At 41.4% G+C, this 14,331-nt stretch overlaps 1 long non-coding RNA gene across 1 annotated transcript in view; it reads right to left on the bottom strand.

Moving 5' to 3' along the window:
* Positions 1-6,043: 6,043 nt before the first annotated feature.
* Positions 6,044-14,331, bottom strand: part of LOC122547674 (uncharacterized) — a 30,467-nt gene continuing 22,179 nt past the window's right edge. Inside the window, exons 3-4 of the long non-coding RNA XR_006311058.2 lie at positions 8,567-8,664; positions 6,044-6,998 (exon numbers count right to left, since the gene is read on the bottom strand). This is a non-coding gene — a long non-coding RNA (uncharacterized LOC122547674). The remainder of the gene's footprint in view (positions 6,999-8,566; positions 8,665-14,331) is intronic.

The raw sequence follows: 14,331 nt of genomic DNA, 5'->3' as shown, positions 1-14,331 counted from the left end.
AGACAACAGGCTCAGAGAGCTTTATTTAGGAGGTTAAAGATAGGAAGTTTGCACACAGATGCTCATTTTCTAGGACCCAAGAAAAACCTGTTCCTGCTGAGGCTCACAATGAGCTGAAATTCTACCAGTTACATTACAGAAGGACTTCTTTATCAGGTTTTGAGAAGATTTACAGCTCAGGTTAAGGTTTTGGATGTAGGTTTGCCTGCTGAGCTGGAAGTTTCATTTCAGATGTTTCATCACCATACTAGGTAACATCTGCAGGCAGAAAACTAGCCACCAGGAAACATGAACACCAACTATCCACAATACAACATGACCCTTTCTCACTAGTATCATTCCATACATATAAGGAAGGACAGCACTTCAGCTGGGACAACACATCCTTCCTAGGACAAGCCAAACAAAGACATGCTCGAGAATTCCTAGAAGCATGGCATTCCAACAGGAACTCTATCAACAAACACATTGAGTTGGACCCCATTTACCACACCCTGAGAAAAATAACAGGAAATGACATCACCATAGGAAATGACATAACCACAGGAAATGACATCATCAATCCAAAGAAACCCAAACATATGAATAAAAAGTAGGAATCATCAGATTGCTTCGTCTGGAGGCTCACTGAAGATGTTACCTAGTATGGTGACGAAACATCTGAAAATGAACCTTCCAGCTCAGTGAGCAAACCTACAGCCAGGACTTCTTTATGTTTACATCAATACCAAAGCCACTGCTACATATCAATTCTGTACATCTATCACACTGGAGACATCCTTCTGAACAGGATATGCAAATTTTACCTACTTTTTTAAGTTTTCCCCTCCTGCAGTGACAAATTGCCTCAGAAATGTAGCAGATGATTTATGACCCCAAAGAACGGCACTCCTTATTTCTGTTTGCAATTTGTGTGCCTCAATAGACATGGTACAAGCCTGAATTTGGAATTGTCTCACCTTTTGGGAATTACTATGTCAAATATTGTTCACAACCATCACTTTCATTTACAAATTCCTAAGCTTTGTCAAAATGCTGCAAGATACTGTTTCTTTTTTAAGGTAGCAGTACCAGCCAAGGGAATGGGAACAGGAGCTTATGGTAAGCTGTGATATTTCTCTGCTAATCGAGTGTTTCACACTGGGTTTATCATTCACGGATGCAGAAGTGATCCTGTTATTCCAACAGCCCATTTACTTATTGTTTCTTTATATTCAGGCTTTGCAGGCACTGGCCATTGCTTCACAATGAGGGCACCATGAGCCCATGATCAGCCGTAATCGTGTTGAATGATAGCACAGGATTGGGAGGCCATAGAGTCTTGTTCCTATTTCTTTTATAAGACAAAACACCTGAGGCATTTGTTTATCTCATATGAACTTCTGTTTGTTGTAACAGTTGGAATGAAAGCTATTCAGCCTTTGGCTCTGACTTCTGGAATGATAGGGGTGGCTCAGTGGTTAGCACAGCTGCCTCACAGCGCCAGGGTCCCAGGTTTGATTCCAGCCTTGGGCAGTTGTCTGTGTGAAGTTTGGACATTCTCCCCGTGTCTGCGTGGGTTTCCTCCCACAATCCACAGATGTGCAGGTCAGGTGAATTGGCCATGCTAAATTGTCCATAGTGTTTGGTGCATTAGTCAGGGGAGAGTGGGTTACTCTTCAGAGGGACAGTGTGGACTTGTTGGGCTGAAGGGCCTGTTTCCACACTGTAGGGCATCTAGTCTAAAACACACTGTGTGGAAAATGTTGTATCAGCCATGAACCTATTGATTGGCAGAGAAGGCTCGAGTGACCGAAAGGCCTACTCCTTGCTCCTATTTCTTGTGGTTTTAACAGAAACCAGCTGTTTGTAACTCTGTCCAACCACACAGAGGTATATCTGACTCCCTCCACGTCCATGCAGTCTCCTTCACATGTGATCACTGACATCATCACTGTACATGGTGTTACTCATAGTCTTCCGGACATTAACCCTTCCAAAGCCACTTCAGACCTTAATTGCCACATTCTTCCTTCTTGAAATCGTGTAGTGTGCTCAAGACTCCGAGCCCTCTTCTCCCTCCCCTCTCCCTTCCATTACCCAAGGGAATTACCATCCTCAACAGTGGGACTTAATTGCCAAATGCAGTGCAGAATAATCAAAGCATTAGCAGGAAATAAGCACAGCACTATTAAAAGTGGTAAACTATCCAGCATAGCCAATGTATGCCTGGAGCAAAATAAAACACTTTAATAAAGTCATAATGAATTACTCTGGTTAATTGAAAGAGCGGTTGCCTAATTTCCTAGACTGCACTTTGCTATCTGCCAGCAAGGTTGTGCAGCAGGGCGAGTCAGAAACTTGGTTGTGTTAAACGTTCTACAGTGAGAAGTATGTACATGCATATATGACTTTTGAGAGAAGAGTAATCTTACTTAAACTATACGTTTCACATACCTAAGCTACACTATAGATCCAAAACAGATTCATATTTTTGTAAAGAAAATAATCACAAGTATTTTGTGGTCCTCTGTCTCAGTGGGTACAGTTTCGCCAATGGTCTGGTCTAAGTGGAGGGGGAGGAGAGGAAGGGGAGGAGTCAACTGGGGAACTCCCACTCCTGGAGAATATTGAGACTTGGAACATCCAGAGATTTCTCCTGGGAAATACACACCTTGGCAACAGTTGGGATTCAAATTAATCTTGTCCGTATCGTTCCCCTATGATTGTTTCTTTTCCATTCAGAGGGTCACACATGAGTGTGATTGTTTGGGTGCAGTGCTGACGTGCTATCAGTGCAAAGGTAACTGTATCCCAGAAAATGTCACAACCTTCACATGAGAAGAGAGAAAAATGGAAAAATACAAAAAGCATACAGTTTGTTTACATTCCTGCTTTCTTTACTTGAAGTACACACGCATTTTTTTGTGAAGTCAAAAACTAAAGGAAAATAAATGAATCTCACCAGCAACTCTCCCTGGGGAACAATATGGTTATATAACATGTGGTCAATATAACATCTTACTTACTGCACATAAGTCAATTGCATTTTGAGAAGCAACATAATTATCAAAGCCGCACAGTACAATCCATCCACTAGATAGCCTCTCCCTGATTTGTATTATTGAAAGGACCATTCACTTAACTGACTACATACTTAGGTAAATTGCTATCGTCCATAAAGGACTATCAGCTTCTCACTGTATGAGAGAAAGACTATCTGTTATATAGCTGGAGGAGCACCACTCCACATCAAGAGTGGAACATGACAGGTCTACATGATACGGGGATTGAACTTGTGTTGTTGGCATATGCTCCACCAAAGTCCATCTATCTAGCAACTAGGGTAACCAACCCCTCAAGCTGCAGGCTTAAAGTGAAGCTATAGTTGGAAACAAATAATACTGTCTTATTAAAGTTGCTTCGCTTAGAATGGCTGTTTATTGAGTGTAAAACCAATCCAGTTGTAGAATAACAGATTTTGCAGTCCTTGATGATGGCAGGACGCTAGTGAAGTTTCCAGTAACCTCCTGTCATTGACTAACATTAGTAGGCCTTTATGTTGCTAATGTTTCAAAAGCAAAATGCCGCAGGGTCTGGAAAACTTAAATAAAACTAAAAATGCTGGTAAAGCTCAGCAGGTCTGGAGGCATGTGTGAGAACATAAACAAAGTTAACATTTCTTTAAGGTTCATCAAAGATTTGATGGAAGTTTATCAGCCTGAAATAGTGGGCTGCATTTTCCTGTCCCATTGGCACGGAGATGGGAAGGTTGATAATATGGTGGGCATTTCATTGGTCAAGATGCCTGACATCTTCTGACCAAGAAGGCCTATTTCCAATGATGGGAAGCCAAGTGGCAGATGATTGGACCACTTAAGAAGCCAGTAGTATGGCCATTGTATCAGATTGGACTGCTAAAATATAGTCAAAGAGCATGGTGCTGGAAAGGCAGAGCCATTTAGGCAGCATCCGAGGAGCAGGAGAATTGATGTCTCGAGCATAAGCTCGAACCAGAGCTTAGGCTCAAAATGTCGATTTTCTTGCTCCTCAGATGTTGCCTGACTGGCAGTGCCTTTCCAGCACCACGCTTATCGACTCTGACCTCCTGCATCGGCAGTCCTCACTTCTTCCCTGCTGAAATCTAGTCCCACTTACATTAATTCAGCAAGAAACCAGCTCCACAAAGAGAAACCCCTGTAAACTTAGTTTTGGCGGATTGGATACTGGCTGCTTATAAAAAACCATAATGCCATCCTGTATGCTCAATTCTCAAAAGGCCAATATTTCCTGGGGAACAAGCACAAAAGAAAACTTATCCAAGGACCTCTGAATCCCTCCAAGAAGTGGAGCAGCAGCAGCACTTAGATTGATGACTGAGAGGACCTTGCTTCCAATCATTCAGATTAATAACAATGTGCCAATCAAACTCCATCATGATTGAGATCCAGCATCTCACTGATGAAACAAGGCAGCGAAGAAAATGAAAGAGAGGGAAGCAGATCCTGCTTGTGCACTGTCTTGTGCATATCCTGTCCCAATTACCAAAATTACATGGTTTGAAATTCAACAATTTCAGTCATGTGATGGCTCAAAATGGCATAGAAGTTGCAATCCTGAGTAGACGTCATCCTTATGTTGTCGGACACTCATTGATGCTGACCAATATATTTAAGAAATTTCAAACAATTAGATTGATTTCACATTAATTCTATAAATCATTAAACGATAATGTATTTTCTAAAATGTATAATGTCTTTCAACAAACTTTCTGTATGCATGAAGCTTACAGGGCGGCACAGTGGCATGCACTGCTGCCTCACAGCGCCAGAGACCCGGGTTCAATTCCTGCCTCAGGCGACTGACTGTGTGGAGTTTGCACATTCTCCCCATGTCTGCGTGGGTTTGCTCCGGGTGCTCTGGTTTCCTCCCACAGTCCAAAGATGTGCAGGTTAGGTGAATTGGCCATGATAAATTGCCCATAGTGTTAGATAAATGGGTCTGGGTGGGTTGCTCTTTGGAGGGTCGGTGTGGGCTTGTTGGGCCAAACTGTAGGGAATCTAATCTAATATGCAGTTAATTGGTGCCTTGCAGACTTTGCTATATTTAATGTTTGAAATATTAATTTGAAAAATTAAAGTTAACAAATTAACACATTAAAAAGACAAATGTTTTCATCTGCTTAAGCACACATTCAGTTTGATGACTGCATTTCTTATTATGGTTTTTGGCTGGGTAATAAAAACTCATTTGAAACCCTGTTACTCTGTGTAAAGGTTTTGAGATTTGTATGACGTTTGTGTCCCAGTTTATTCTCATATAATAGCCATGTCTTCCTACCCAGAATGAGGAAATGCGACATTGGCTTTGCAGAACATCAAGTGAACTATTTTTTATGCATGTCTCAGTCAAAGTGACGACAGGTACTTCCTGAACTTTGAAGCCTGCTAGCATAAGATCTGTCCACTTGCAATCTCCTGACGAATGTTCGAACTGAGCAAATTTAAGAATCTCTAGTTCTGGGCACTCAAAAAGAAACAATAGCAGGCCAAGGGTCACATTGCATGGCACAATTACCTCACCACTTTAACAAAGATATTTCAGGGATGGATGATGTTGGGCACAGTTAAGGGTATTTTAAAATGTGAGAACATTCTGATGTTGTTCATGCCACAGATAACATTTATTGTGCAGCTCAGAACAAAGGTAAAGTTAGTTTTAGTTCACTTCAGAGTTTAATTTTATGGCCCATATGGCAGGCTACAAATCCACTATAAGTTAACCAGAGATTTGACCTCAAAGCCAATTTGATGGAAAAATTTCTATGTCAAGCATTTATGGTTTGGAACTTAAACTCATTAAGGGTAATTCATTTGAGTTACACCTAACAAATTCACACCAGAATGAACTCTCAAACTATTAAGAGTTTGAAATCTAATCAAATACCTGACAATCTTGCTCAAAATTGATCTTTGTAATCAGCATAACCTCTGCTGATCCTAAGAAATTAAAATGGAGAGCTGTCGTTGGCTTTCTTATGAAAAAAAAAGAGAACTGCTTGGAATAGAGACTTTTTATTTAAAACAGACATTGTTTATCTCTTTCACTTGTATACAAATTTGGAAAGCAAAACATTGTACTGCTTCAGAAAATGCTACCAGTCTGAGCTAAATGCTCACTGCTCCTTCAAGATTCATTTTATCTGAAGTTCTAATTTATCCATTACAATTCAGTTAAAAATGCTGAGTTCCTAGGAAACAATGGATCACTGCTTCAGAGTGTTGCCTTGTCACCTTTAAGACCTCTGGCTTACATTAAGGTCCTTTATAAAATCAGCTCAGCTTGACTCAAACAACCTCACTGTTATAATACTTGCTTATAATTTCAGAATAAACAGTCTCACTGAATGCAGTTGAAAAAGACAGAGATTTGGGGGACAAAGCTCTTAAAAAGAATTTGACACCGGCACAATGTAGTGATTGGCTGCTTCTGCACTATAAACATATATGGTTTGAAACTTTAATGTTTATAAATAAAATATTCCACTCAAAGGCCATTTTGAAATTTGCATGAAGTCACATGACGTGTTTAATACTGAGCCGTATAGATCAGGTTCATTTTCCCAGCTATACTGTGAGCTTTTAAATTCATTCTCAGGATGTGAGTGTCACTAACAGGACTAGCATTTCTTGCATATCCTCTAATTGCTTCACAGGAGCAATTAGCAAACAGAATTTGACATGTAACTGCATAAGGACAGTTAGGAGATGTGACCAAAAACAAAGAGGAAGGCTTTAAGGAGCATCTTAAAGTAGGAAAGATAGTTTTAAAAATATTAAACAAGTGAATTCCAAAGTTTTGGGACTGGTAGCTGATTGGCAATGGTGGAGTGATGAAAATTGCAAACTCTCAGGAAGCCAGAATTGGAACAATCCAGATATCTCAAAGGATTTTAGGCCCGGAGGAAGTTGCAGACAGGTTTCAAAACAAAAATTAGATTGTTTAAATCAAGGTATCACCTGAAAAAAAATCAAAGTAGGTCAGTAAGCACAGAGGTAATGGGTAAATTTATCTCCAGAGGGTTGGAGTATAACAGCAGTGATGCACTTCTGAGACTTTATAAAACTCTAGTCAGGCCCCAGTTAGAATACTGTGTCCAGTTTTGGCCCCACACCGTAAGAAGGATACACTGGCACTGGAGTGTGTTCAGCGGAGATTCACACGGATGATCGCTGGAATTGTAGGCCTAACATATGATGAACAGCTGAGGATCGTAGAACATAGAAAAGTACAGCACAGAACAGTCCCTTTGGCCCATGATGTTGTGCCGAGGATCCTGGGATAGTATTCATTAGAGTTTAGAAGGTTGAGGGGAGATCTAATAGAAGCTTACAAAATAATGCATGGCTTAGAAAGGATGGACGCTGGGAATTTGTTTCCGTCAGGCAGGGATACTCAGACCCGTGAGCACAGCCTTAGAATTAGAGGGGGTTAATTTAGAACGGAAATGAGGAGAGATTTTTTCAGCCAGAGGATGGTGGGCCTGTGGAATTTGCAAAAAATGCAAAACTTGCGCACACACCTCCCCCCTCACTTTCCTCCAAGACCCCAAGGGATCCTTCAATATCCATCAGAAATTCACCTGCACACATCATTTACTGCATCCGCTGCACCCAATACATTGGGGAGACAGGCCGCCTACTTGCGGAACGTTTCAGAGAACACCTCTGGGACACCCGTACCAACCAACCCAACTGCCCCGTGGCCGAACACTTTAATTCCCCCTCCCACTCCGCCAAGGACATGCAGGTCCTTGGCCTCCTCCATCACCAGACCATGGCAACACGACGCCTGGAGGAAGAGCGACTCATCTTCCGCCTAGGAACCCTCCAACCACAAGGGATGAATGCAGATTTCTCCAGCTTCCTCATTTCCCCTCCCCCCACCTTTTCTCAGTCCCAACCCTCGAACTCAGTACCGCCTTCTTGACATGCAATCTTCTTCCTGACCTCTCCACCCCCACCCCCTCTCCGGCCTATCACCCTCACCTTAACCTCCTTCCACCTATCACATTCCCAACGCCCCTCCCCCAAGTCCCTCCTCCCTACCTTTTATCTTAGCCTGCTTAGCACACCCTCCTCATTCCTGAAGAAGGGCTTATGCCCGAAACGTCGATTCTCCTTCTCCTTTGATGCTGCCTGACCTGCTGCGCTTTTCCAGCAACACATTTTTAAGCTCTGATCCCCAGCATCTGCAGTCCTCACTTTCTCCCTGTGGAATTCATTGCCATGAAGCACCGTGAGGCCAGGACATTAAATGTCTTCAAGGCAGAGATTGATAAATTTTTGATCTTACAAGGAATTAAGGGATATAGGGAGAGTGCGGGTAAGCGAAGTTGAAATGCCCATCAGCCATGATTAAATGGTGGAGTGGACTCGATGGGCCGAATGGCCTTACTTCCACTCCTATGTCTTATGGTCTTGTGGTCTAAATGGGACTTGGTGTAAGTGAAAATCAGGTAGCAGAAGCTGGAATCAAACAAAGAGCAGTGAATGAGATCTCATGTGATCACAGTCCACTTTCCTACCTTTCCTTCTTTTTTTCACGATTGCATTGTCCCTGCTGGGCAGTGCTTGCTCATTGTTACTTGTTTTAATTGGATAACTGGGTGGTTTGGTGGTCGCTCTAGACAGTAAAAGAGAAAAAAAAATGAAATATTCTTTTAGAAAAATCAAGTAGCTTCATGGTTAAATATTTATTAATGCTGCTTTTTATTTCCAGATTTTTTTTAAAGAAAACATAATTGTTCGGATATAAAGTCTTGATCCTTGCCATAACGTCCATGCCACTGAAATCCGAGTCCAGTGATATAGCCATTGCAATACTATACCCGGTACACTGAAATTCTTTCGGCTCCACTTATAAAATTTAGTAAACTTCTTGTACAGAGGAAATCTTTCTCAGTAAAGGAAACTTATTTCTTCATCCCACTCTATTGAGACCTGACCTCACAGGTTTAACTCTGAATTGCAAAATGAATATATTCTGAAAACTAACATTGTGCATCATATTTTAAGGGTTACCTGCTGGGTGACACTTCACTGGTTGTGTAGCTGACATCAGACACAAGTATCTGAACACACATCAGTGCACTTCATACTAATTGAAAGTATAATACAGGACAATAGAAACAGCCATTTGACAAATCATGATTTCCATTATATGGCAATTCATATCTTAATTTCTCATTTGTTCAATTCTACATTGTTTATGGGAAAATTACCTTATTGAAAAGGATTCCATTAACAGTTCAAAATTTCAATTATTGCAACCTGAACCAAGTGTCAAGGTTCATCGAGTAGGGCTGTAATACTGACAGCGTAGAAAAAAGTGTATGCTAACTTTAGCAGCTATAAAACAGATTGCCTTGGCAGTGAAAAGAGATAGGAGTCAGCAATGAAAAAGCACATTTAGAAATCCAGCACATGTACTTTGGTCAGTGCTTTAGAAATAGAATTTTTTTTGTGTTTAGTAAGTCATCTCATGTTCCTTTCCCGAGTCTTTGCATATTAAATGTGTGGCTGAATGAAGATGGATTTTCTTTCAACTTCATCTTTTTATTCTTAAAATATTCCAATTGGTGCTGGATCACGGTAACAGTTGAAGCTTTTCACTGTCCTTTACTGTGTTGTTCTTGTAGAGCATAGAGTCAAAGAGTCAGAGAGATGTACAGCATGGAAGCAGACCCTTCAGTCCAACCCGTCCATGCCGACCAGATATCCCAAACCAATCTAGTCCCCCTTACCAGCACCCGGCCCATATCCCTCCAAACCCTTCCTATTCATATACCCATCCAAATGCCTCTTAAATGTTGCAATTGTACCAGCCTCCACCACATCCTCTGGCAGTTCATTCCATACACATACCACCCTCTGCATGAAAAAGTTGTCCCTTAGGTCTCTTTTATATCTTTCCCCTATCACCCTAAACCTATGCCCTCTAGTTCTGGACTCCCCGACCTCAGGGAAAAGACTTTGTCTATTTATCCTATCCATGCCCCTCATAATTTTGTAAACCTCCATAAGGTCACTCCTCAGCCTCCGACGCTCCAGGGAAAACAGCCCCAGCCTGTTCAGCCTCTCCCTGTTGCTCAGATCCTCCAACCCTGGCAACATCCTTGTAAATCTTTTCTGAACCATTTCAAGTTTCACAACATCTTTCCGATAGGAAGGAGACCAGAATTGCCCGCAATATTCCTACAGTGGCCTAACCAATGTCCTGTACAGCCGCAACATGTTCTCCCAACTTCTGTACTCAGTACTCTGACCAATAAAGGAAAGCATACCAAATGCCTTCTTCACTATCCTATCTACCTGCGACTCCACTTTCAAAGAGCTCTGAACCTGCACTCCAAGGTCTCTTTGGTCAGTAACACTGCCTAGGACCTTACCATTAAGTGTATAAGTCCTGCTAAGATTTGCTTTTCCAAAATGCAGCACCTCACATTTACCTGAATTAAACTCCATCTGCCACTTCTCAGCCCATTGGCCCATCTGGTCCAAATCCTGTTGTAATCTGAGGTAACCCTCTTCGCTGTCCACTACACCTCCAATTTTGGTGTCATCTGCAAACTTACTAACTGTACCTCTTATGCTCGCATCCAAATCATTTATGTAAATGACAAAAAGTAGAGGGCCCAGCACCGATCCTTGTGGCACTCCACTGGTCACAGGCCTCCAGTCTGAAAAACAACCCTCCACCACCACCCTCTGTCTTCTACCTTTGAGCCAGTTCTGTATCCAAATGGCTAGTTCTCCCTGTATTCCATGAGATCTAAACTTGCTAATCAGTCTCCCATGGGGAACCTTGTTGAACGCCTTACTGAAGTCCATATAGATCACATCTACTGCTCTGCCCTCATCAATCTTGTTTGTTACTTCTTCAAAAAACTCAATCAAGTTTGTGAGACATGATTTCCCAGGCACAAAGCCATGTTGACTGTCCCAAATCAGTCCTTGCCTTTCCAAACACATGTACATCCTGTCCCTCAGGATTCCCTCCAACACCTTGCCACCACTGAGTTCAGGCTCACCGGTCTATAGTTCCCTGGCTTGTCTTTACCGCCCTTCTTAAACAGTGGCACCACGTTTGCCAACCTCCAGTCCTCCGGCACCTCACCTGTGACTATTGACGATACAAATATCTCAGCAAGAGGCCCAACAATTATTCTCCAGCTTCCCACAGAGTTCTCGGGTACACCTGATCAGGTCCTGGGGATTTATCCACCTTTAACTATTTCAAGACATCCAGCACTTCCTCCTCTGTAATCTGGATATTTTGCAAGATGTCACTATCTATTTCCCTACAGTCTATATCTTCCATATCCTTTTCCACAGTAAATACTGATGCAAAATATTCATTTAGTATCTCCCCTATTTTCTGTGGCTCCACACAAAGGCCGCCTTGCTGATCTTTGAGGGGCCCTCTTCTCTCCCTAGTTACCCTTTTGTCCTTAATATATTTGTAAAAACCCTTTGGATTCTCCTTAATTCTATTTGCCAAAGCTACCTCATGTCCTCGTTTTGCCCTCCTGATTTCCCTCTTCAGTATACTCCTATTTTCTTTATTCTCTTCTAAGGATTCACTCGATCTATCCTGTTTATACCTGACATATGCTTCCTTCTTTTTCTTATAATTACATGCCAGAGCAGAACTGCAAGACTGAAGATGCTTGCATCTCCTAATTATCTTCCAGTTTTACACAGGGACCAATATGTTTAAGTGCATTTGCTTTGATATGACCTCCCATCTGACTGGCATTAGGATTTGCCCAGGCATTGATATGGTCAAATACTTGGGTACATTGGTAAAGCAAAGGAAATAAGCTGGAAGTGAATGGAGGGATACACACTGGCACAAAGAATGACACAGGAAAAATTAGAAGCTGAATGGGCTTTCTTTTTACTGTATCTATATCATTTTATAATTCCATGAAATAGAAAGACCAAGAGAGGCAGTTCCAGGAAATTTAGCTTTCTCTTAGCTTATCTCCATGAACAATACTAGGGGATATCAATCAGCATTCTGATAAAATTGTTAAGTATTTGCAACTCATTAGTGTTCAATTATATTTTTACTGACACTGCTGACACATCGTTGTCATACAGTCATTGAGAATCACAGCGAAAAAGGTTACCTCAGATTACAATGGGATCTTGATCAGATGGGCCAGTGGGCTGAGGAGTGGCAGATGGAGTTTAATTCAGATAAATGCGAGGTGCTGCATTTTGGAAAGGCGTCAGAACAGGACTTATACACTTAAAAATAAGGTCCAGGGGAGTGTTGCTGAACAAAGAGACCTTGGAGTGCAGGTTCATAGTTCCTTGAAAGTGGAATCGCAGATAGATAGGGTAGTGAATAAGGCTTTCCTTTATTGGTCAGAAAATTGAGAACAGGAGTTGGGAAGTCATGTTGCAGCTATACAGGACATTGGTTAAACTACTTTTGGAATATTGGATGCAGTTCTGGTCTCCCTCCTACAGGAAGGATGTTGTGAAACTTGAAGGGGTTCAGAAAAGATTTACAAGCATGTTGCCAGGGTTGAAGGGTTTGAGCTATAGGAAGAGGCTGAATAAGTTGGGGCTGTTTTCCCTGGAGTGTCAGAAGCTGAGGGGTGTCGTTATAAAGGTTTATAAAATCATGAGGGACATGGAGACAGTAATTAGGCAAGTTCTTTTTCCTGGGGTGGGGGGAGTCCAAAACTAGAGGGCATGATTTAAGGTGAGAGGAGAAAGATACAAACAGGACCTAAGGGGCAACATGTTCACGCAAAGGGTGGTGTGTGTATGGAATGAGCTGCCAGAGGAAGTGGTGGACGCTGGTACAATTATAACATTTAAAAGACATCTGGATGGATACATGAATGAGAATGGTTTAGAGGGATATGGATTGATTGCTGGCAAATAGGACTAGATTCATTCAGGATATCTGGTCGGCATGGATGAGTTGGACAGAAGTGTCTGTTTCCATGTTGTACGTCTCTATGACTATGACTCTATGTCGTGGTTTTACAGAAGATATACAGGATTGTTGTTTTATTAGCCAAGGCCTAGAGCACAAAAAGAGGGAGGTTATGCCAGAGTTAGACCAGAGTTAGAGTACTGTACAATTCTGGTAACACAGTACAGGAAGGATATGTTTGCGTGAAAGAGCTTTACAGAGATGTGGCTAGGACTGGAGAATATTACTCGGAGAGAAGGATATCATTTTTTGTCACTTTGAAGGCTAAAAGGAAATTTAATTGAAGTGAAAGAAAAATTATGTATCTAAATATAGATGGGGAAGGGTGGTATATAATTCAGAATAATACCAACAATGTGGGCTCAATTCTCATTCTGTCTCGGGTGGACTCAGGACCTGCCACCTCGCCCTTTCCTTGTGCATGGGAGGCAATGACTAAATGACTGTTGACAAAAACACTGCCAAGAAAACAGCTCAGGCAGGACTATCAGCAGACAACATGTCAAGGTGCTGCCTTCAAGTAGAGCAATAAGAAAAATGTATTTATACCCCTTAGCTGAGACGTCAATAAACAAGGGACACAGGTTTGTTTCAACACGTAAAAGATTGTTGGTGAATTAAGGAAAGGATTTTTCATTAGGAAGGTGGCAGGGATATTGGAGCTCACTGCCAAAAAGGTGGTCAAGGCAGGAGTTCTTACTAACTTGAAAATGACCTGGAAATTAATTTGGAACATTATAACCCACAGAACTATGCACAAATAGCTGAAAAAATGGATTATGATGGAGAGATTTTTTTTTGCTAGGTCAGACACAAGAGGGAAGGGAAAGGAGATCAGGTGATTAAAAAAAACCTTTATTGGTTGAAACCTTGAGTCTAAAAAAGGAGGCCATTTCATGACATACTTATCTACATTTCTGCATATAACCCCCTCTGTCCGAGAGGAAATTCTTGGCCTTATTTTTATTTGTTTCTCAACAACAACAACAATAATAACGATCCTGACAGTGTCGCTGTCTCCCAGTACTGCATTGAAGTGCTCAATTGGATTCTGTGCTTAATTCTTTGGAATGACGCCAGCACCTATGACCTTCTAGCTAAGATGGAAAGTTACAGCTGCAGGGTCAAAGCTGACAGTTTATTATACATTTAATTTAATATTTGCTGAGTTTAAAATTTTTGCTGTAGAATCAATTGCAACTTTGGAAAGAAATAGTGAATCAAAAAGGCATATAACACCTCACTGTAATAAAGTGAATCCATTCACCCATTATATTTTCAGATTGAACTGCTGGCAAAAAAAATGTAAATCCCTAAAAAATGTCTACATTA

Source organism: Chiloscyllium plagiosum, unplaced genomic scaffold (genome assembly GCF_037043375.1).
Source record: "Chiloscyllium plagiosum isolate Xiang-an unplaced genomic scaffold, Cpla_swu_hap1 HiC_scaffold_3, whole genome shotgun sequence".
NCBI classification, from domain to species: Eukaryota; Metazoa; Chordata; class Chondrichthyes; order Orectolobiformes; family Hemiscylliidae; genus Chiloscyllium; species Chiloscyllium plagiosum.
Note: the sequence above shows the minus strand (reverse complement) of the source record. Positions and strands in the feature narration are given on the sequence as shown.